General features: G+C 48.5%; 1 protein-coding gene across 2 annotated transcripts in view; it reads left to right on the forward strand.

Moving 5' to 3' along the window:
• LOC123122267 (protein TILLER ANGLE CONTROL 1) overlaps window positions 1-960 on the forward strand; it is a 28820-nt gene extending 27860 nt beyond the window's left edge. For both annotated transcript variants that reach the window (XM_044542447.1, XM_044542444.1), the window contains exon 6: window positions 656-960. The gene's annotated coding sequence lies outside the window, so the exon portion shown is untranslated. The remainder of the gene's footprint in view (window positions 1-655) is intronic.
• Window positions 961-14318: the final 13358 nt, after the last annotated feature.

Raw genomic sequence — 14318 nt, forward strand, 5'->3', positions numbered from 1 at the left:
AATGGGTCCCCTTGGTCAAGTATAAATTTGTTTATGGGCCCAACGACTAAGTCATGACATACGAATCACATTTGAAATAAAGAATCTGTGCATTGTTTAGACTTAACCGTGGCAACACATTGGGATAATAGAACAAAATTACCGACGAAAATATTCCTTGAAACTGATGGTAGCTTTAAGTACTCCTGAAAGAATGATGTAAGTTTGAGTGTCATCATTCTGCGATCTCTTAATCCAATCATGGAAGATCCTCTGGTAGGAAGAGCGACACGAGTTGATACTCCTGGGGACTACTCCTAGAGTAGTACCAAGGCATGGGGTAGTACTAAACTACTACTTTGGGCCATGCCGCCAAGCTTTCTTGAGCACATGGGGCTGCCCAGTTGCGTGCGCAGAGCACCTGCACAACGGCGAGCCTGCAACGGGACGACGAGCACGCGCTGAAAATCGTAGCAGACAGGCAACTAAAACAGTGGGGCTATGGGCTGAAACTACGATGTACAGAGCATGCAACCGTAGCGGACTTCCTGACCATACAATACACAAACATCTCTGCGGTCTCTGCTCTTTTATCGCCTTGTGTCGTGGTATAGTTGAAGCTGTACAGATTTGATTGTGTGCAGACAGCAACTGAGATTGCCCTTTTGCTTTGCAGGATCATGTTACATTCCATTGGATCCCTACAGTGCTCCGGAGGTCCGGATTCCTTTGCTCCAGAGAAGCATCCAACCACAACGTACTACGTTCGCCGACAATGTTTCAGTGCCTCATCCGCTGCCTGTTCGCCCGCCAGTGCCGAAGAATAGCCTGCTGTCTAAATATATCTATCTCTACATGTCTTATTGTTGATTACATGTTGATTCGTGTGTAGAGCTACAGTTGCGGTGTCCTGTTGTCCTGTAAGATTGATGTTCTCGTCGTCTCCGTGTGTCGGTATCAATAAACCCTCCGCTTTATCCACTCGCGTCGTCTGCATGGTACCGTCCCGTCAACACTTCTTGTTCATCTTCGCATGGATCGTATCATTGATACCCAACCAACCCGACAGAACCAAGCCGAAAACTGCCAAAACGGCAGCGGCATGGCCGCATGGGCACACGACGGTGACGATCCGTAACTGTAAAACAGGAAGCCACGCTCTTTCTGTATGAAAGAGAATGCCCTGTTGGAAATGTCAGCACATTTTCAACTAATCTAATCCACGAGTATACAATAAATATGGCAAATTCGGTATGCATCTCATACCGATATCTAAGCATGTGAGCACGTACAGTACATAGAAACGAAACATCTATGAGTAGCATACATATGGCCAGCACATGAACGAGCAAATAGGGGATCAATGGATCATACCCTTCGGTTGGTCAGGCCAACGTGGCAGCGGCAGCATCGGCCGAGACCTTCTTCTTGGTAGCTTCGTCATCAGCCATGGAGTCGATGCCGAGGAAGTAGTGGAAGCAGAGGAGAACAGAGACGGGGACGGATCGGGAGCAGTCGCGTCAAGACGCTCCCCAAAAACCTTATTGCGTTCTCCCGGGCAGGACCGCGAACAACAGGGTTCCGGAGGCACCTGCTCTCCCGACCAACCGTGGGCGGTCATCGGAATGGGATCGCCTGAAGCAGCACAAAAAGATGAACAGTAGATGACGGCTAGGGTTGTGCAAGAGGGAGTGTTAGGTCACTCCACTGGCCAGCGCCTTCTTATATAGGCCGTCGGGTAGATGGGCATGGGCTCAGGCCCATGATCGAGTCCCCGAACAACCCATGGTCCAAGTCTAAGGATATGAAATCGTAAATAGCGAAAAATTCTTGTCTGCACGGTCTAAGTATAAGGAAATACAAAAAATTTGCTCATACAATTTCATCTACATCAAATTTATATATCAGAATAGCGGATAGAAGCATCATTAAAGGAGTCATGTCTACATACTTTATGCTTCTTTCCAATTTTTATGGTGGATTTGATAAGAATCCTGTTTGATTTCTTGATACATAATTGACAAAAAACGAAAACGTCAACGTTTGCTGGCTTATTTGGCAAAGAAAAATAGAGTATGTTATAAGAAGTTAATCGGTCAGTTGAATATTCTGGAGCAGTAATCTAATCGTTCAAATATATTTTTCTTGTTTTATTTTTTTAGTAGTCTTATAGTAAATATGGCAGTAAGCAGAGGCGGTACAAAAATATGTAAACTATAAAAACGAGTTAAAGTGGATTGGCCCACATTAGCACGTCCGCGTAATAACTCCACTAAAGGTGATCCTATTACCGGAATGGCGTCAGGTACACCTGTCAGAATTTTGACTGCCCAATAGCCAATTTGATCCCAAGGCAAAGAATAACCAGTTACACCAAATGATGCAGTCAAAACAGCCAAAACCACACCTGTGACCCAAGTTAATTCATGGGATTTATGAAAAATAGGATCTATAGGGCACATTCAGGATATGCCACTACTATAAAATCACTTATGAGTCATATTTTTTTCTTCCTTTTGGTATTCGAGTCGAAGAAGTACGAGAATTCTATAACTACCAAAAACTTTCGATCTTTTCATTGGAATAGTTTATTTAGTTATATAGTTAATTGTTTTTGGTACTGAAAAAATATATTACTACTAGAATTCTAATTTTAGTAATAAAATTAATTAAAAAAATTTGGAGGTTGATAGTTTATTTACCGAGGAAGAGTCAATCCTTCTCTTCTCACTTCAAGATTGATCATCTCGAGCCATCCGTTGAGGGTGAAAATTTAAGAATAAATAAGTTTTAAGCAAACTTGTTTAGTCGTCTTTTTCAAACTATGTTTCATTCATATGATAGAATTTGAATATGGGTTTCCATAAATTGGATCTTGGCGGAGGCTTCGCTGACATACTTACTTTCTTTTATCCATATTGCTCCATAGATAGCAAGTTTTAATTAGTATAGAAAAACTAAACCAATGATTAGTCCTACTATCTTAATTAGGTTCTAATTTAGTAGTATTCTCATTTTTATTTAATAGTCTCTTATTATTTTATTATTAAAATTAAATAAAGGAAGAGCTATTTCTTTTTCTAGATATTCTAGAGAAAGCGGGACAAAGTGAAACGAGAAAGTTTCCTTGTATAAGAATTAGATCTACATACACCATATCGTACAGAAATGTAACTCGGTATTCAAACAACTATTCAGAGTTCCTAGAGCTCCTTGTACGGCCTATTGGAAAACCCGCTATCGGACCTGATTCATTGCCCATTGTTTTTCAAAATAAAGGGTTTCGTTTTTAGACTTTCTAATTGTTCCAAACTAATATAAGCCTCAAATTATTTTTAGAAATTAAAGTAAGCATGCTATCTAAATCAAAGTAAAGTCAAACTTTCTAGTATATTACGGCTTTATTACATTCACAGAAAGGAGATGAAATGAGAAATCTTTGCCATCCAATCTGATAAGAATATCATAAAGTATAAGTGGGAGAATATTTTTGTAGGAATGTTTTATCAATTCATGAGATGGATGTGTGGCCACACAGGGAAGGATCAAGTCTGGAACGATGATATACGAGATAGATTTGGGGTAGCACCAATTGAAGTAAGCTTGTCCAACATCGTCTGATGAGATGGTTTGGGCATATTCATCGCAGGCCTCTAGAAGCTCCAATGCATAGAGAACGGCTAAGGCGTGCCGAGAATGTCAAGAGAGGTCGGGGTAGACCGAATTTGACATGGGAGGAGTCCGTTAAGAGAGACCTGAAGGATTGGAGTATTGATATGTCTCCGTCGTATCTATAATTTTTTATTATTCCATGCCAATATTCTACAACTTTTACATACTTTTGACAACTTTTTATACTATTTTTGGGACTAACATATTGATCCAGTGCCCAGTGTCAGTTCTTGTTTGTTGCATGTTTTTTGTTTCGCAGAAAATCCATATCAAACGGAGTCCAAACAGGATAAAACTGATGGAGATTTTTTTGGAATATATTTGAATTTTGGGAAGTGGAATCAACGCGAGACGATGCCCGAGGGGCCCACGAGGGTGAGGGGCGCCCCCCAGGGTGTCAGGCGCGCCCTGGGCCCTCGTGGCCACCCCGTAAGGCGGTTGGTGCCCTTCTTTCGACGCAATAAAGCCAATATCCGTATAAAAATTGTGTCCAAATTTCAGCCCAATCGGAGTTACGGATCTCCGGAAATATAAAAAATGGTGAAAGGCCAGAATCTGGAAGGCAGAAACAGAGAGAGACAAAGAGACAGATCCAATCTCGGAGGGGCTCTCGCCCCTCCGCCGCCATGGAAGCCAAGGACCAGAGGGGAAACCCTTCTCCCATCTAGGGGGAAGGTCAAGGAAGAAGAAGAAAGAGGGCCCCCCTCTCCCCCTCTCTCTTGGTGGCGCCGGAACGCCGCCGGGGCCGTCATCATGTGACGGCGATCTACACCAACACCTCTGTCATCTTCACCAACATCTTCATCACCTTCCCCCATCTATCTACAACAGTCCACTCTCTCGCAACCCGCTGTACCCTCTACTTGAACATGGTGCTTTATGCTTCATATTATTGTCCAATGATGTGTTGCCATCCTATGATGTCTGAGTAGATTTTTGTTGTCCTATCGGTAATTGGTGAATTGCTATTATTGGTTTAATTTGCTTGTGGTTATGTTGCTGTCCTTTGGTGCCCATCATATGAGCGCGCGCGTGGATCACACCATTGGGTTAGTTGTATGTTGATAGGACTATGTATTGGAGGGCAAGAGTGACAGAAGCTTCAACCTAGCATAGAAATTGATGCATACGGGATTGAAGGGGGACCAATATATGTTAATGCTATGGTTGGGTTTTACCTTAATGAACGTTAGTAGTTGCGGATGCTTGCTAATAGTTCCAATCATAAGTGCATAGAATTCCAAGTCAGGGATGGCATGCTAGCAGTGGCCTCTCCCACATAAAACTTGCTATCGGTCTAGTATAGTAGTCAATTGCTTAGGGACAATTTCGCAACTCCTACCACCACTTTTCCACACTCGCTATACTAACTTTATTGCTTCTTTATCTAAACAGCCCCTACTTTTTATTTACGCACTCTTTATTATCTTGCAAACCTATCCAAAAATACCTACAAAGTACTTCTAGTTTCATACTTGTTCTAGGTAAAGCGAACGTTAACCGTGCGTAGAGTTGTATCGGTGGTCGATAGAACTTGAGGGAATATTTGTTCTACCTTTAGCTCCTCGTTGGGTTCGACACTCTTACTTATCGAAAGAGGCTACAATTGATCCCCTATACGTGTGGGTTATCAAGTATCACCAAAGAACTAGCTATGGACAGGGGTGCGTGGAAGCTTGCTATCCATGTGCCAGAGCCATGAGTTGGTCACGAGATCTTATGGGTTTCACCTCTAGCCTACCCCAACTTGTTTGGGACTAAAGACTTTCATATTCATATGTATGAAATACATATATGAAGTACGTATGTGGAGTTCCCTCCTCTTCTTCTCCTTAGCATTCGGGAAAGACAAGAACATTTCAGGGTAGGAAACATTATCTAGAATTTCTCGTAGATTCGAACCCATAGCTGATGATAGAGCTAGAATAGATATCTTTTGTTTTCTCAACAGAGGGAGGAAGTCCCTTCTAAATTGGATTTGTTATTGTAAGGGGATTTTTAAGTATTTATCTAAATAAAGGAACAAACGAGGATAAGAGAAATTTGCTTTGCCTCTGACCATCAAATTAAATGTGAATAACATGTCTTCCTCTCTTTGAAACAAGAGGCGCTTCCGGTTCTGTGCATGCTTCAAACAATGTTGTCTTCTCCATATTACCATATATCTAGAGCCAATAATTTTCTATGAGGAACTACTGAACTCAATCACTTGCTGCCGTTACTCAACAATTTTCTGTTGAGGTCTATCCTATAGAGGTAGTTAAATTGGATCAGTGATCGATTTCTAGGTTTCATCGTAAACCTAATTGGTTACTTACAATTACATAAATCAATAGTTCAAACTGCACTCAAAGGTAGGGCATTTCCCATTAATGTAGGAACTTTTGGTAAACACAACGTAATTAACTCGATTCGTTAGAACAACTTCCATTGAGTCTCTGCGCCTATCATTTTCCTTTGTATTCTAGTTCGAGAACCCCTTGTTTTCTCAAAGCACGGATTTGCCTCAGGATTGCCCTTTTTAATTCCAAGGTTTCTCTGAATTTGGGGACTGGAGCAGGCTACCATGAGACAAAAGATCATCTTTCTAAAGAGATTTGATTCGGAACTCTTATATGTCCAAGGTCAATATGGAAATTCTTTCAGAGGTTTTCCCTTACTTTGTCCGTGTCAACAAACAATTCGAAATACCTCGACTTTTTCAGAACAGGTTCGAGTCAAACAACAATGATTCGAAGCACTTCTTTTTCCATTACGCTATTTCGGAAACCTAAGGACTCGATCATATGGATATGGAAAATACATGATTTCCGATCCTAGCGGGAAAATGAGGGAAACAGATACTCAACTTAAAGTGAGTAAACATAATTCCATACTCGATCTCATAGATCCCTATAAAATTCTGTGGAAAGCCGTATTCGATGAAAGTCGTATGTAGGGCTTGGAGGGAGATCTTTCCTATCTTTCGAGATCAGTAAATTTGAATTGAGACACCTATTCCATGACGGATTTTAACTTACCTTCTATTTTCGTGCCTTTAGTAGGCTTAGTATTTCCGGCAATTGCAATGACTTCTATATTTCTTTATGTGCAAAAAATAAGATTGTCTAGTACTTTTTAGTGTAAGTAATATAATATGGTAGGCGGAGGTTTGAGTGGAAAAAAAATTGATGCTTCAAAAACAGTGTTTCCGGAAACATTTTGAGCATCAATTTTCTTTTGCCCTGCCTCCACGAATGTGATTTCATCACGAAAAAATTTGCACGCTTGTAGAAAAAACATTAGTGTTGCTTGCCAAAGAAAAAAAATCAGAATTTTTTGATTGTGCTTACTATTCTTTTCAGATTTTACTGTTCAACCAAGCTCATGGGAGCACGAGCTCACAATAGCACTTTTGACACTATTTGACATATCTCGCTATCTACTATAGCTAAAGCTCTTGCTTTATAAGTGTACATGGGCCAAAATAATATGTAATCATTGGTACATCTAAATTTAAACCATAACGACCATGCATATAACTAAATAGCATGGAAAATAGAACCCTAACAATGTAGTATCCAATGTTTTTTGGGAGGTTGTTTTCACTTGGAGCTTCGGCATGCTAGTGACTGCTTTAAGGCACCCCCACAGTCTCTCACCATGATGCAACCATGAAGGAAAAAAATCATCTACCCATAAATTTTTTTGCGAGAGAAATTTTCAACCTATTCATCAATCATGGCAGTACAGAGAACACGAGCGGTAATAGAATTACAACCAGGTCTATGGATCACCAAGCGACGACACAAGCACTCGAGCGAGCCGAAGGCACGCCGCCATCATCACCCCTCCCTCATCGGAGTCGGGCAAACATTGTTGTAGTAGACAGTCGGGAAGTCGTTGTGCTAAGGCCCCAAAGGACTAGCGCACCAGAGCAGCAAGCATCATTGATTAAGAGAGTTGTAGATCAGAAAGATCAAACATGCAACCGCACGAACAAAGATGAACAAAAATTGGATCGAAATAGATCCATCGAAGACCAGCACCACTAGTGCAGAACCGAGATATAGCACCGGTTCGTAAGGCCCTTTAGTGCCAGTTCTGTAACCGGCACTAAAGGGTGGGGACTAAAGGTCCCCCCCCCCTTAGTACCGGTTCAGCACGAACCGCCACTAAAGGTCCACCACGTGGCACGAGTCAGCGCCGGGGGCGGGGAGACGGGGGGTTTTGGGTTCATGATTTCTTTTTCATTTAATTTTGTGTTTTCCATTTAATTCTTTTCCATTTGCTGGTATTTTACGATACTACATATTGTACATGTTATGCATATATATAAATAGAATTTCACGTAGAACCGATCATATAAATATATATATCATCGAATGTCTGGCACCACCATTCACACATACACGTGTATATATATATACGATTTGGTATATGCAATTTCTCCTACATGGAGACATTACTGCGATAGCGGGTAATACTATTCTCCTTTGGGATCTATGACCTGGTTGAGCAAAAATCCCGCTATTTCCTCTTGAATTGCTGGTACACGGTCCGTTGGTAGGAGCTTATCCCGCACCTCATTGAACTTTTAAGAAGGATATCAATATGGATGTATTAGTCGTTGTGTGATTATATATCGATAATGATGTAAAAATTGTGAATAGTGTTCTGGCAAACGTACCCATAGCTGTCTAGTATCTTTGGTCCTTTCGGACGCCATCATGCGAATGTTCTTGCAAACATAGTATGCACATAAATCAGTCCCCGACGCCTGCTTCATGGCCTTTACGAGAATAGAATTTAATCAGATAATAATTAATCAAGCATGATAATTAATGGTATTGAAACTAGAATTAAAGAGATGGTAGCTAGCTAGTACTACTTAATTACTTACCCAGGATGAAAACCAATACAGGTTTTGTTTCCATTCGCCTGTAACCGTTTTAATGAACTTTTGCCAAGCCCTGCCCGCCGGCAAAGAAAATGAATAAAGGAGTTATTAATTAGTTGATATCAGGAAATGACGAACTAAAGAGGCCGACATATAGTTCAATAATGATTGAAATTACCTGTTGACTATCCCCTTCAGGATTGAGTAGTCACTAGGTTCTTTAAGTAGTGAGTCCAGTACTTCAACTGTTGCTTCTTCAACTTGAATGACTAACAAGATCCAATGGTAACTGCATGTGTCGGCGTTCTGGGAACGGGGGTCCCCAGACTTGCCTGCCTGCGGCCCACGGCGTGGCTATGCTAGCAGGCCCGTACGGCCCATCTTCATCAACAAGGCATTCAAGACCCTCGCGAGGGGCCAAGCCTCGCGAGGCGGACGACACAAGACCCCCTCGGGAGCAGCCTCACCAGGTTGGCTCGCGAGGGGCGGAGAGATCAAGGCAGGGCAAACCTCGTGAGATTCTCGTGACGTGAGCAATGACGATCGATACCAGGCGGGCGCCAGCACGCACAGTGTCCTTGTTTCCTCTTTGGTGCTAAGGAAGCAAGCGCAGGCGCGGAGTACCGAGGCGTCAAGCAAAGGTTTCCATATCAGTGCAACAAGACCAAGACCAGCGGGACGGCAAGACGGAGGTCACAGTGGAGCCCAAGACGACGTCACCACCAGAGCCTTTTGCAGGCGAAGACCACCTTTAGTCAGGATAAGCTGTACTAGTTGTCCCCTTTCAAATTGGGCGTTGTTGGCTCCTTCCCGCTCAATATTTGGGGAGAGGACCAGGGCCTCTATAAATAGGATTAGCCACCACAGTAGGAGAAAACTGGTCTCGAACTCATTCAGTTCATCCTCACACCCACCAAACACAAGAACACCTCGCCTCAGGAGGCTGTTCTTCCCCTTGTACTGTTCATCCTCAGCCCAAGAGGCAATCCACCACCACCACACTGGAGTAGGGTATCACACCACAATGGTGGCCCGAACCAGTATAAATTTTGTGTCCCTTGTGTTGCGAGTTCGCCGAGTTAGCCCTTGAGATCTTAGTGAAGCTAGGACGTGGATCTGTAGGGGGAGATCTTCATGCCCACCCCAGTGTTCGAACCTTGAGGGTTTTGCCAGAACCCGTGATCCGACATTTGGCGCGCCAGGTAGGGGGGCGCCGAAGCTTCCTTTCCGTCGCTCCATGTCCCGTTGCTTCATCGTCTCCACGACGGACACTCGCCGCGCTCGCGCTGAGCACCGGGCCGCCCTCGCCGCCCGCGTTGCTCAGACGGCCCCCGTCGGCAGGCCACCCCGTCGTTCTCCATCGCCTGCCACCAACGCCGCCCTCGGCCCGGCAGGGAACGAGCAGCAAGCATCCTCGCTGCACCCCTCGGTGCGGCGGGACGGCATCACCGCCACTCCATCGCTGACCCCGGCAGGTTCGTCATCCCACGCTCGTCGCGCTCCCGTGGACGCGCAGGCCGCTCTGTGCATGGCGCGCGAGCTCCTACGCTACCACCCCATTGACGACCTCTATGAGGACTGGCTCGATCGCATCGCCGAGCTTGTCAGTGCCGCAGGGGGCTCCCCTGCGCCGTCCCTCTCGCTGCCTCGCCCTCCGCCAGCCGCGGGCGGCGTGGCCCATGGAGCGCCTCCACCACCTCTGCCCCAAGACAGAGTCTTGGCGCCAAGGCGCGCGGCCCCACGGCGCGACCTACCGCATCCGGCGCTTGCGCAAGAAGAAAGGAGCTGCCAAGAAGTCCCTCGGCCATGAGAAAACGCCCCCGCGCTCCCTGCGCCACCACGGCAAGACCGCGTGCCGCCTGCGGTGGCGGCGCACGGACCCCATCAAGGACAAGTTCCCCACCAGCACAGAGTCCCGGTGACCACGGCAAGCTGCCGCGCCTTCACCCCTGAGTTGCGTGGCATCGCCTGGCTGGGCAAGTTCAAGCCGGATCTGCATCCTCGCTACGACGGCACCCCCGACCCCGTGGAGTTCCTGCAGCTCTACGAGCTGAGCATCGAGGCGGCCAATGGCGACGAGAAAGTCATGGCGATCTGGTTCCCCATGGCTCTCAAGGATGGTGCCCGCTCCTGGCTCCTGAACCTGCCTCCAGGCTCGATCTCCTCCTGGAACGAGATGCGCGACCGTTTCGTTGCCAACTTCCAGGGCACTCACGACCGCCCGCTGGACGCGGGTGACCTACGCCGCGTCAAGAAGCAACCAGGAGAGACCCTCCAGAAGTACATCCGGCGCTTCAACAACGTCCGCCTCAAGATCCCCAAGGTGACGGACGAGGCCATCATCTCTGCGTTCTCTATGGCGTCCGCAATGTCAAGATGAAGGAGGAGCTCGCCATTCACGAGGAGCTGTGCACGTCTCTGGAGCTGTTCAACCTGGCGTCCAAGTGCGCAAGAGCTGAGGAGGGGCGCCTCTCCCTCCTCGAGCTCCCGTCTGCGGACCCGGAGGAGAAGAAAGCCAAGTCCAAGGACGTGAAGCGCAAGGGAGCAGCCGTGCTCGCGGCGGAGCCAGACACCAAGTGCGGCAGAGACCAGCTCGAGTCATCCAAGAGCAGCCGACCGTTCTGCGCCTTCCATAACCTGCATAGCCACAACACCAGCGACTGCCAAGAGCTCAGAGCCATTCGAGAAGGACGCTTCAGTCGACGCCCCGAGCGCAATGACCGGGGCTACGGCCGAGGAGGAGGACATGGTGGCGGACGCTGGGATGACTGTGGCCCGCGCCAGGAGTGGCGCGACCGGCCTCATGAGGACCGCTGGCAAGATCAGCCTCACGAGGGCACCTGGAGGGATCAACCTCGTGAGGATCGTCCTCAGGGCAACGCCAGTCTTCCTCCACTACCTCCACCACCAAGAAGGAATGACGACCACCATCAAGATGAGGGGGCTGGGGGCTTCCAGGAGCCGCGTGCTATCGCCTGCATCTTGGGCGGAGCTCAAGCCCCAGCCTCGCAGCGTATCTTCAAACAGTTTGCTCGTGAAGTGAATGCAGTCCTCCCCAAGCTCGAGGCCACGCGCCCGCTCAGATGGTCCAAGTGCGCCATCACGCTCAGCTCGGCAGATTAGCTCAAGTGCGCGGCTACCGCTGGCGCCCTCCCGATGCTTTGTTCACCAGTCATCAGCAACGTGCAAGTCACCAAGACCCTCATCGATGGCGGCGCGGGGCTCAACGTCCTGTTCGTCGACACGTTCGACAACCTCCAAGTGTCGTATGACCAGCTTCAGCCCACCAAGCCTTTCTCAGGAGTGACCGACGGCTCCACTACCCCGATCGGGCAGGTCCGCCTTCCCGTCACCTTCGGACAGCGCGACAACTACCGTACCGAGCTCATCGACTTCGACGTCGCCCACATCCGCCTGCCATATAATGCGATCCTCAGGTACCCAGCCCTGGCCAAGTTCATGGCGGTGACCCATCACGGCTACAATGTCCTCAAGATGCCAGGAAGCGGCGGAATCATCACAGTCCCGTGCGAAGAAAGAGACGCGGTGTGCTCCCTCGAGCGTGCCTTCCAAGCTGCAGCAATCGAAGACCCAGATAGAAAGAACGAGTACCCTCCTGAGGCCATCCCCAAGAAGAAGAAGCAGCTACTCCACGCAGGGCCTCAGGGGAGCGGCGCCTCAAGCGGCGCCACGTCAGGATCGGCGCCCGCGCCTGGGGCGCCACCCTCTCTCACATAGGAAGGCGCGCCCAGCACCCTCCTCGGGCAGGGCTCGGGGGCTCTCTTCTGGAGGGCCTCGGACCTCGTCAACATCACGAGGGAGGCGCTCGGGCACCACTTGGAGGCGTGCTTCGCGGCACGTCTTCCTCAGGCGGACACAGGGCGAGGAGCGCCCACCGCTCAGGAGTTCATCACCAAGACCACTCAGGAACTGCAGGACGCAAGGGCCATACGCTGCGGCCGCCGCTCACCAGGCGCAGCTCCCCATCCAGGCGAGGATGCCGGGCTGCGCGTCTGCATCGACGTCCCAGGGCTCAACAGGGCCGCATCTCAGGAGCTCTTCTGGCCTTCGCGCGTGGGACGCTGCGAGGGCCCGCCGCACAGCTATGTTCGCATGCCATTCGGCTTGTTGAGCGTTAGGGATGGCACCCGCAGGGTTTGGGTACGGGTGAAGCCACCCATACCCTTATCCATCATCCCAAACCTTACCCATCACCCGCACCCATACCCGTTGATGGGTACAATTTTTTTCCATACCCGTCACCCATCGGGGTAAATGGGTACCCGCGGGTAAAATTACCCAGATTTGCAACTCATCAATTTGAGCATTACATAGTCATAAACAACAACTTATAACAATAATTTATAAACAACAACACATCATGACATCAACGCATACTCGTTCGTGGACTAGCTGTTGTGGTGCAGTGGCCTAACATGAATGCATGATGAGGTCTTGTTAGGGCTGTCGGATTTATGTACATATAATATGTTTAATATGTGGATAAATAATATATAAGGTCTATTTGTTAGAAATATATGCGGGTACAAGGGTACATGGGTATGGGTTATACTAAACCATACCCATACCCACTATTCCCGATGGGTATGAATTTTTCCTATTTATGTACCCATGGGTATTTTTTTGACCCATACCCTTGCCTTAATAGGGTTTTTACCCGCAGGGTACGTGGGTAATGGGTACCCATTGCCATCCCTACTGAGCGTGGCATCCGCTTATCAGCGCAACTTGCGGCGCGTCCTGGCGGCTCAGGAGGCCAGGCACCGCACCGTCCTAACGGAGATGGAGACGGTCCTCAAAGAACCGCCTGGACCCCCAAAGCCTCCTGAGGTTCAGGGACCCGGAGGCTCGTGAGAAGCGACACCTTCGCCACGTACCTTCAGCTGCCCCAGCATCCCTTCATCAACAGAACCAGGTGACATTTTCCAAGTTTATTTAGCTGGGAGCGCCCCTCGGGCTGCATCATTCCCAGGCCACGTGGGTCCGTCCCTGTGGCATGTATCCCTTTTCATGTCTTTAGCTTACCCTGCTGGGGGTCCCCCTCGGGCTGCATCATCCCCAAGACGCTCGGGCCTGACCCAGTGGCATGTATCTTCCCTGCATTTACTTAAGACAGTATGCTTTCCATGCTTAATCTACCTATGAATATCACCTGCTTGATTCTCACCCACCACGGGTGCCGCGCGCCGGTCGTCTTTCTTCAGGACCCTTCGAGTGAGAGGGTTAGGCACGGCGTCTGTGCTCGGGCCCATCCCTGCAGCATCGATAAATCCAACGGCTGAGCTTTGTCTGGCGGGCCGGCCCCATTCACGTCACCTCCTGGGGTCGTTGGTGCTTGGCCTTCTCACACGATAACCTCAGGAGATTTGTTCGGCACAGGTTGTCTGACCACCTCGCAGGACCAACACATCGAACAAGAACCAAGACCAGGCGCAACCCGCCTTGAGGTAGGGCCTCGTGAGTCCCGCGCTCGCTCACGAGTGCCCAGACACACCTCGTCTAGCCCTGCTGTGCAAGCCATGTGTCAGGGCGGGGCTGTACACGCCCTAGGGGCTCTCCCCAGTAGGGAGTCCCCCTCCCACGTACCAGTGGAAGCACCATGCTCCATGCTGGCCGTCGACACTGCCGAGGAGCGGCTATGCTCGTGCGCAAGTGGAAGCACTATGCTCCACGCTGGTGATAAACAACTGAGGGCAGCCTCACGGCCGTACCAACCTCAGGGAGCCCCAGAGCTCAGTGTCCGGCCTCACCGCAACGCCTCCCCTCG

This window comes from Triticum aestivum, chromosome 5D, assembly GCF_018294505.1.
Source record: "Triticum aestivum cultivar Chinese Spring chromosome 5D, IWGSC CS RefSeq v2.1, whole genome shotgun sequence".
Lineage (NCBI taxonomy): Eukaryota > Viridiplantae > Streptophyta > Magnoliopsida > Poales > Poaceae > Triticum > Triticum aestivum.